Here is a 10,276-nt window from a genome sequence, read left to right as displayed (position 1 = left end):
ATTTTGTTAAAAACGGTGCTCCACCGCATCGTTGGGTTCTAATGACCTCCGATCCACTTCATATTTCTTAATTTTGTTTCTCTATTTTCTTCACCACCCATTTGTGTTGCTTTTTGGAACGGGAGGCAGCAGTGGGGAATTTTCCGCAATGGGCGAAAGCCTGACGGAACAATGCCGCGTGGAGGTAGAGGGCCTACGGGTCGTGAACTTCTTTTCCAGGAGAAGAAGCAATGATGGTATCCGGGGAATAAGCATCGGCTAACTCTGTGCCAGCAGCCGCGGTAAGACAGAGGATGCAAGTGTTATTCGGATACAATCCAATTTTAAAAATTGGACGTATAAATAGATTATTTTGATTAAAATTGAATTATTACCAAATATGAAAACACAAGCATGTTTCACTATGTTCGAGATATGGTTTGTCAACCGGTCATGTGTGCTATTGCAGAATTTGCATTGTGAATTTACGGAGGAAGAACGCGATTGAGAGAATGAGGAGGACTGTGATGTTTTCATTTTTATATTTATTGGATTATATTGAAAATATTTTTTGAAATTATTGATTAACAATTTAAATAATAACTAATTATTAATGAAGAATATTTTTCGTCACTAAATTTGCCTCTATATAAAATGGGGTGGGGTGTAGATTTTAGATAAGAATGGGGTGGAGTGTTATTCTAACAAAACTTGAGGGGGGTGAGTGTAATTTACTCTTAATAAAATTGCCTATAAAAAAAAACTAGATTTCCGCCTTCCAAAAAAGGTGATTGGTTTGCGATGATATGGATAGAGTTTGACTGGAACATACCCTAAATTAAATTAAGAGCAATGGATTCTGGAATCATTCTTTAAGTACAGTATTTCACTATTTCTAGGATACTACCTGTGGTTAAGGAATTTAGAGTTTTTTTTCTTGAAATTTACAGCATCTAATGCATTGATTACCTTGATCTCAAGATTTTTCAATAAATTTGTTTCACTTTTGATTTCTTCTCAAGTGTTATTGGACCAATGTTTAGCACTCTGAACTTTATAAATGAAGTATTAAATGGCATACATGTCTTTAACATCTTAAAAACATAAAAGTGCTACTTCAATTATATATTATTATTTTGTTCATAGAGAAAAGAAAATGCACACGACCAATAGTTAGTTTTTGCAAGTCTTCATGTCAATGATTAATTAATGTGTTTAATCCAAATTAACTGATCAGAAAGCAATGGCTGAATTTCAAAAACTGATTGCTTTGCCAATCATCAGTAGTTTAGTCAAGCATAATCACTTAATTAACTCGTCTTCAAAGTTCAATTGTATGTTAAAAAAAATGATTTCATCCTATGCATGAATTAATATTTTAATACTTAATCGGGGTTTATAGAAACACTTAATTAATTATCAAACATGTGTCACTGTGGGTGAGTTTTAACTCTGATCGCCACCATGGTCCATGGGTTACAACATGCCTCCAAAATATATGTCGCTTGTAAACATTTTTACAAATCGCTCATCAACACATCACACAACCTCTCAAACATATTGTTTACAATTTATACACATACTCCCTCCGTTCCAAAACTATTGTAGTTTTAGCTTTTTTGTTTTGTTCCAAAATCATTGTTGTTTTACATTTTCAAAACATTTTATCTCATTCTCTTCCAGCCATGCCCTCATTTAATATTGTACTCCCTCCGTCCCTAATTATAAGCTAACATTAAGACTTTTTTTTCTGTCACTAAATATAAGCTAACCTTGCAAAAGTTAATATTTCTTTCCATATTCACCCTTGCATTTATTGGTAGTGGAGCACCACCATTAGTAGTACAATGATGAAAAAGTGTTATCATAAATAGGGGTAAACATAGAAAGTTGTACATTTTTTTTGAAAACCAATGCATCAATTAAGGCTTTCTTAATAAGTGTGATTTTTACAACTTTAGCTTATAATTAGGGACGGAGGGAGTATCTCCCAAGTACCACCTCTTATTTCCATCAATCACAATTCTTACCAATTAGTTAACCAATGATTTTCATTCTCTCTCTTTCATATAACTCATATTAAATAAGGGTGTTTCAGTCAAATTATAACATCAATTAATGAACTCTTAAACTTAATAAAAAAACTAAAACTACAATAGTTTTGGAACTGAGGGAGTAATTTTTAGATTAGTTAGTAGTACTAATTAATAAGATATCCCACGAGTAAAATTTAAAAGCTCACGAGGGAAAAACTGATGACATAACATACAGCTTTGAATACGCGTATTTGTGCTGATGAACCCCATTGGGCACAAATAATTAATGAGTTACAAATATAAATCTTTTTTCTGAAAAAATAATAAATCTAGCTAAAAATTTAAATAATTAGATATTTTTGATATTTTTTTCAAAAGAAGTTTCTCATATCGTCAAATGAGTACCGATTGTAGTGGTAAAAAGTAGTTGTTTGAACATCTTATTAAAAGTTCAATTTTATGAGACACACTCTTGGAGAGATATTTGACCTTCACCACATCCGTGTATTTAAAAAAATCTCAAATATATCAACACATTGCAAATAAATTAAAATAAATTTAGAAAAAAATCTTATGCATCAATCAAATTAGTTTAAAATGAAAATCTTTCAAGTAATTGATTGTCAAACTCAACTACGTGCCTAAAATTATTGACAATTATATGAAGTTAAAATAATTGAAGGACGACTATATTAAAAATGAGAATTAATTAGTCTTGTACTCTAGTGTGAATAGCTTAGGCACATCTATCTTATAGGTTTTCTTTAAATAAAAAAATAAAATAAAAACTATAGCTGGTTTAGGTCAAGGTTGTATATTGAAGAAAGCAAATTGCATTCCCTTTCTCCGATTCCAATCAATTTCATTTCAATAAAAGACGGTGCCTACTTTTGGACCCATTATCATTTATCACACTCCTCATTGTCATGCCGTGTTCAACACTAAACTATGCTCAAAATTCAAGCACCAACGAAAAAGGAACCTCAATCTTAGAATTTCTTGAATGTTTCATTTATATATGTTTGACTCACGTACAATATATATTCCCATGCTTCACTATCCATGGAAGATCATGTACCACCACTGATATGCCACCCTTTAATAGCAAAACAAGACTTTGACTATTAATTAATTCATCACGTTTGAGGAGGTCCTACTTCCATGCACGTAAACCAATAGCTATGCCAAAATTGCAACATGCTTCTTCATTCATAGTTTCACACCAATTTGGTCTATTTTTTCTTTAGTGGGTTAGGAATATTGATATGGGTTTCTCTTTTACTAGCAGGATTGATGAGGCTAGACAAGCATAGGTGAGGCGATAAAATAACGGATAATATTGTTCCTTGTGAATTCTTTTTCCATGGTGAAAGTGACATAGGGATAATAAATCTTCAACTTTATGATGCTAAATGACAAGGTTAATAATGTGTATATGCACTGTTGAGGGTTATCTATTACAACTGCGTTTTTCTTCCTTTATTATGTTGGTCAAATGGAATTTTGATTTTGAAATTCAAGAGAGTATTCTTTGTTTTTCTATTGTTTCTATTTCCACATGCTCAATATTATTGCTACCCCACCATGTATATATATAGCCACTTTTCAACTTACCTACTATCAAACTACTCTCATGAATAATTATTAAAAGCAGTTTAATTATTAGTAGTAGCCACTTTTTGCGCCAGTTTACTAATTTTGATGTGAGGAAAGAAATTAAAATATGAGTTCAGAAAATTGCTTAGTGTTAACATTTAGCAATATGAATAGAGGATGAAAATGGGTGATTGATCAAACTACGGTATGTGTTGTAACCTATAAACTATCCATGTATTTCGTCTCAAGGTTTTAGGTAGGATGTTGAGAAATTGCATGTCCATCCATTAGAGACATTTTTATATAAGGTTAACTAGTTCTTAGGTAGACTTTTTATTTAGGGGTTGAATCCATCGTTTGAGCTCATAATAAAATAAAAGTTGCTTCTGCTCTTGTTTATTAAAAAAAAACTTATTTATTGATAATCAAAGAGATGATTGATGAACACAACTGTCTCAGAAAAACAATTACCCCAAAGTGAAGGACATACCCACAAAATTACACCCTAAAATCTAAACACCTCTTTCAAGATCAAAATTATACTCCAATGTTTCCAATCAAACCACAACCGAAAGCCAGCATCTAACCCCCAATCGAAACTCAATATCTCAAAATCCACACACATGTACTCAACACCCTTCTCAAATAGATGAATGAGAAAAAGATTATAAACTATTACAAGCTTTTGACAGCACATCAATTCTATCACATCCTTATTTGGCTAAGGAGTCTGCAATATAATTGGCTTTCCCTAAAACCATGAATGATGTACAATACAATAAGCTTCCATCTTTAGAAACTCAATATGCCTTAAGATGTTCATCCATTTCCATGGCTGCTTCTTCTTATTGTTCACTATTAAAAAACGCGAAATAGGGTAGTTCAAAAACCAAAATTTAACACAAAAGCTGATTTATAGTCGACCCTAACATTGTGCCGATGCAACTCTGAGTCTCCAAGCTGACGCAACTCGCCGGAGAAACAAACTGACACTAATTGTGCCCCATTAGTGTCAACCATATAGACCGACTCTAGAAATGCCACAATAGCGTCGATTTTGGCCGACGCTAATAAGGTATTTGAAAAAAGGAAATAACAGTGGCTAGAAAGTGAAACAAATGAATCGATCATTCCAGTTAGGTTCTTAATTTGATCTATTTCACTATACAAAGAATCGTAATTTCATAAGTTTTGCAACTCATAACTCATATTATAATCACGTATTTTACAACTCATAATTTATATTACGATCAATATCATACATTAATAACTTTTTTATGAACTTTAATAATAAACTTAAAACATACATTCACTCAGCTGAACCTATAACAACATCTCAACTATATTCTAGTCTTCTAGATATAAATTTGACATTAATACATTTGTAAGACAAGTGTCTAATAGTATCCTAGCCAAATCATTTTGAGCATGTCGTTGATGTTAAATGGAAGAAAAACGTTAGTATCATCACAACAAAAACGACAATCTCGGAACCTAAATGACAGAGGTGGAGGTCGTGGTAGCGATGACGGTGAGGCGGATATTATGGTAACAACCATATGTCACCTAAAGTCATGGCAGCATAAGGGACCGTCACAGATGAGGAACAAAAGCGGCAAAGACCGTGACACTGTATGCTATTGCAATGGCCAAACGATAGCTGAAGTGGCAGCGGCAGTCGAGGTTGTGGCAAACATGACGGTTGGGCGACGTCGGAACATGTAGAGGGAATTGAATGAGTCATCCGGAGAGGGAAATGCTGAGAAAATGGGGCCGATCTGGAGAGACCAGCTTATAAGGAAGTATGAGCGGATAAATATATGGTAATTGGGGTCGATCTGGCTAAAGAGAGGTCTTGTAAATTATCCACAATCTGACACATTAGCTTCGAACAGAGCCGATCCAAAGGCTCGTGCAATGGTCATACACACCCAACATTGCATCGACCACGACCGGCGTCATGTCCACCGAAAAATTTAGCGTCGCACACGCGCTGTTGCTAGATGTGGGCACGTGGAAGTTATGTTTCTCGATGAATATCGCATCAACCATCGTCGACGCTAAGTATCAATTTTCTGACGCAGGGTAGCGTCATATTGTCCGACGCAAAGTGATGATGCACTTTCATGTAGTGGTTTATTCAGCCAATTACAAGTGATGAGTCACTTTCTATGACAACATTATTGAAACTGATTTCCTTACATAATTTATTAGAGCATTTAGTATGGAAAAAAAAGCATCATAGGCCAATATATTGTCTTCATTCTTGGCCATATTTCTGTTTGAAGCTCCATCAATGTTAAATTTTAACACATTCATTAAAGGTGGAACCCAATCGCATGCTCTCACAAGTTTAGTTTTGGTCAGGTCCTTAACAAGTTCCAGATTATCAATAATCTGGTTTATAGAGTAAGACGGTCGCACCTATCATTTTGATCTACCATTCCACAATCTAGTTCCAGATTCTTCTTCCACCCAATCGCATGCTCTCACTAGTTTAGTCTTGGTTCGGCCCTTGACAACTTCCAAATTTTCAATAATATGGTTTGTGGAGCTGGACAGTCACACCGATCAGTTTTGATCTACCATTCCAACAACCTGGTTCCAAATTCTTCTTCCAACTTTGAATTCAATTTCTTATTCCAGTCCAAAATTCAAGAACACTCAATTTTGTTCACCGCACGATTTTCATTAAAGAATCTCAAGAAGACTCGAATCCAATCCTCAGATTGATCATTGAGTTCTTAGTTGTTTACAAGAAATTAGAGTAAAGACTTGGACCAACTCTGGAAGTTAAGGAATGAACTTGTTTTTAAGCGAGTGGGCAGCTCTCTTTTTGTCATTTTCAATCGAATTCTTAAAATGTTCCATGAATTAGCTGCTTTGCTGCATTGGACTTCTCTGCTAAGTCTCTAGATCATAGGACATCGTATGCTGGATTGATAAGATGGAGTCCTCCTAGAGAGCATTAGATTAAAGTTAATATTGATGGTTCTTATTCTCCTCATACCAATCAAGCTGCATGTGAGGGTGTCATAGGAACCATAATGGTATTTTCCTAGCTAGTTTCACTTGGGGGTTTGTTCTATAATACATGCAAAACTTGTGGGGGTATTCTTCATGAGCTCAAGCTTGCTTCGTCAAGAGGCTTCTCTAGAATTTGCATTGAGACTGATTCAGAGCTTGCAATGAGGTTAATTGACAAAAGGTGGTCTAGATTCCAATCCTTCTGCTTCTTTAATTAGAGAGATCAAGTGCTTGCTCAATCAATTTGGTCAGGTTCTTTTAAAGCATATCCATAAAGAAGCAAATGTTCTTGCCGATTCTTTTGCTAAGAATGAGTGGACTCTTCTCATCCCTTTGAGTGTCTATAAGTGCATTCCATTTTTTTTTTTGATACTTGTAATACCCTTCATGTAAGGGTAGTATTGGGCTTTTATCCAAGATCCAATAACCCAACAAACGGGTTCGACGTGATCGAATCGGAGCCCCGTTTTCCTTTCCGGGTTTCTTCAAACCATTACAACTTTCACGCGTTCGTTAATCCAAACACTCACTTCAATCTCTCTCTTACCGTCGCCGGAGAAACTCTCAAAAACCACCAACGCCACCGTCGCCGCCATGGAAGGAGGTGGAGGAACGCTCTCCGAGGTTCACCAAAAAGCAAAAAGCTTTTGCTCAGGTCCCGCGACGGTCTCGAACGCCTCGAGCGGCTCGAGCACTCTGCCGCCGGCGTCGACTCGGAGCTATCATTCGCCGTGAAGAAGGACATCGCTCAGGTCCAATCCCTCTGCGTCGAGATGGACCGCCTCTGGGGATCCGTCGGTGGCAAACCCCAGCGCGATCTGTGGAGAAGGTGAGTGAATCGAAATTGCTGTTATTCCGATCCCGATCCATTCGAATTGTGTGTTGATTGTTATGCAAATTGTGAGGGATTGTGGGTTATTGATGAATTGTAATGTGGTAACAATGTTGAAATTCTGCGAATTTTGGAACTGTGAATCATGTTACTAGAGCTGTGATTAGGAATCTTGATATCAACTCGTTTTTCATTGCTTGACTAGGAGGACAACTACGTTTTGAGAATGGGAAACCATTAGTTTGTATCAGGGTTGTTAATGGCGGATAACGTAGCCTAGCGGCAAGCCCAAAAAACGCTATTTCGAGGGCTATTGCGCAAATAGTGGTGAATAGTGGAGTAGCGGTGAACCACCAGGGCGCTACGCTATAGCGCTATTGCGTTGCGCGCTATTAACAGGCCTGGTTTGTATATTGAGTCAGATTTATGCAGCAATTGAGACTAGTCTTTTTATAATGATTACATAATAAGAACTTGGCCAATACATGTTGTGGCTCAGTTGGTAAAGAAGGGTCATTTCTCCCATAAGGTTGTGTTGGTGGGCAATCTGTTTTTTTTGTCAATGGGCAATCTGTGAATACCTTTGTAAGCACCTTTCTAAGCGACCTTTGGTTATGGAGGCATGCCCTGACCCGTGGTGGTGACTGGGGCTGAACCCACCCAAACTTTCTTTAACCAAAAAAATAATAATAATAGGAACTTGAATGAAGTCTGTGTGTAGTTTCTTAGTTTTTGCCTCAGCTTCTTCATTAGGTTTCAACTGTATTTATGAGCAATAAGATCATGTGCATAATTTAGCTTTTCTTCTTGTTGCTATTCTAAACATTTGTCTCCTGTAATCTGAATAAATGAAACAGGTGTATGTTATAATATTTACACTCACCATTAGAAACTCAATATTTTTTACTATAATTCATTTCCCATTTTTTACTTGAACTTTACCATTGAAATATTCTATAAGATTAGATATTAATCTATACCAGCTTCATAATTTTGAGGTCCCAAATAAAACCATGATGGGCAGGTTCTCTAAATTAGTGATATGTCATTATATATCTTGTAAAATGCTCACACATTGAAAACCTTATGTTATTTGTTGCTTTCTATTGAACAAAAATATATATCTTGTTTCTTCTCCAGTTATTTTTATAATTATATGTATATTTCTGGTGTTATTTGACTTTCAGTGTTCTAGTTGATAGTATCTTCATTACAGGTTTTGTTTTGTTGCACAGAAAAGTGGAACAAATAGCGGAAGAGGCTGAATCACTGAAAGAGAGTTTGGATAAATTTAACTTAAGGAATCAGAAACGGATTAGTGAAGCTAAAGAGAGAGCTGAGCTTCTAGGACGAGCTGTATGTCATTTCTATCATGATTTGGTTTAAGGTCACACTTTTTTTCTTCTTGCTAATTAATGTCATCATTTCAAATTGGTAGAATGGGGATTCTCACGTTATGAGGATTTTCGATGAGGAAGCACAAGCAATGCAGTCAGTTCGTACTTCTGCTCGGGAGCTGGAAAATGCTAATGCAATTGGGGAGGCCATTCTTTCTTCAATACATGGCCAAAGGGAACGCTTGAAGGTATTTTACCTTTTGCTTTAATTTGTCAACAAATGATATTAATGCGGTATCTAATGGACATATATGGATATGACAACATACTCTTTTATGCTACTGTTTATTTTTATTCATCTCTTATTGGTTGTGGATATGCATTTCCTTTCCTAGCAAATGTATCCAGTAATTGCTTCAATTACTGCTGTCCAGCTGGTCATCCGTTGCTACATTTTATTCTGAAAATTCTCTACTCCCCATTTCTCTCTTGTTCTTTTAACTCTATTTTCTGTTTGAAATGTTTGCCTCTTAAACATTTAACCTTTTCCTGTCTCTTTTTCCTAAATTTTAACTAATTCTTGCCACTTGTATTTGTTTCAAGTGTTAATTCTTGAAATACATGTTACATGGCACACAAAATAGAGTAGTTACCTAATTTCTCAAGGAAGTGTGTTCTTAAGGATTACATAATTTCTTTAAACTTTTTATTTTCATTTGCTGAATATTTCCATCAAGCTTTTATGGTTTCGATGCTTTTGATTGCAGTTTTCATATTTTTTCGTTGGAAACAAAATGCAGGTTTTATTTTTCTGGTGTTCTTCTCTCTTATAATTTATATTGGATCCAAATTATTATTATTTTCTCTTTTTTATAGTTCGACATACTTTTAATTTCTAAGGATGCTCACATTCGTGATAATTGGTGATGCTTTGTTAATCCTGTTGTATTGCAGCTGACACATCTTCTTCATATATACCTTGGTGTGCAGAGTGCACATCGGAAGGCACTGGACATCCTGAATACAGTGGGGATATCAAACTCTGTTCTGAGGCTAATTGAGAGACGAAACCGTGTCAACCAGTGGATCAAATATGCAGGGATGCTATTAACTGTTATTTTTCTTGTTTGCCTTTGTTTACTGGAGACACTGACTGTAGTCAGATGTTGAAAAACATGCTTCGGAAGATTTTTGTGAAAAGGATAGTGAGATACAAAATATGGCCGAGTAGCAAAGCAAAACCTGTGCACCATTCTATATAGCATACAGAAGTCAGAAGTGGTCACTCTTCATGTTTATTATTGTCCATAGCTGGAAAAGTATATTCTGAGTATATTTTTGTGTAAACTTTCTTTTATTTTCCATGTAGAGAGAAAATGTTGATGAATATTATGCAAATTTGAAGAATCAGATGAGTGAAACTCAGACAATGTTTTCTTATCTAGCCTCTTCTTACGGCTATCTTATGC

The 10,276-nt window shown here is 35.5% G+C and overlaps 1 pseudogene; it reads left to right on the top strand.

Annotated features, from left to right (window-relative positions):
- Positions 1–7,217: 7,217 nt before the first annotated feature.
- Positions 7,218–10,247, top strand: LOC130725954 (membrin-11-like; annotated as a pseudogene).
- Positions 10,248–10,276: the final 29 nt, after the last annotated feature.

The sequence above is a fragment of the Lotus japonicus genome, chromosome 6 (assembly GCF_012489685.1).
Source record: "Lotus japonicus ecotype B-129 chromosome 6, LjGifu_v1.2".
NCBI classification, from domain to species: Eukaryota; Viridiplantae; Streptophyta; class Magnoliopsida; order Fabales; family Fabaceae; genus Lotus; species Lotus japonicus.
Note: the sequence above shows the minus strand (reverse complement) of the source record. Positions and strands in the feature narration are given on the sequence as shown.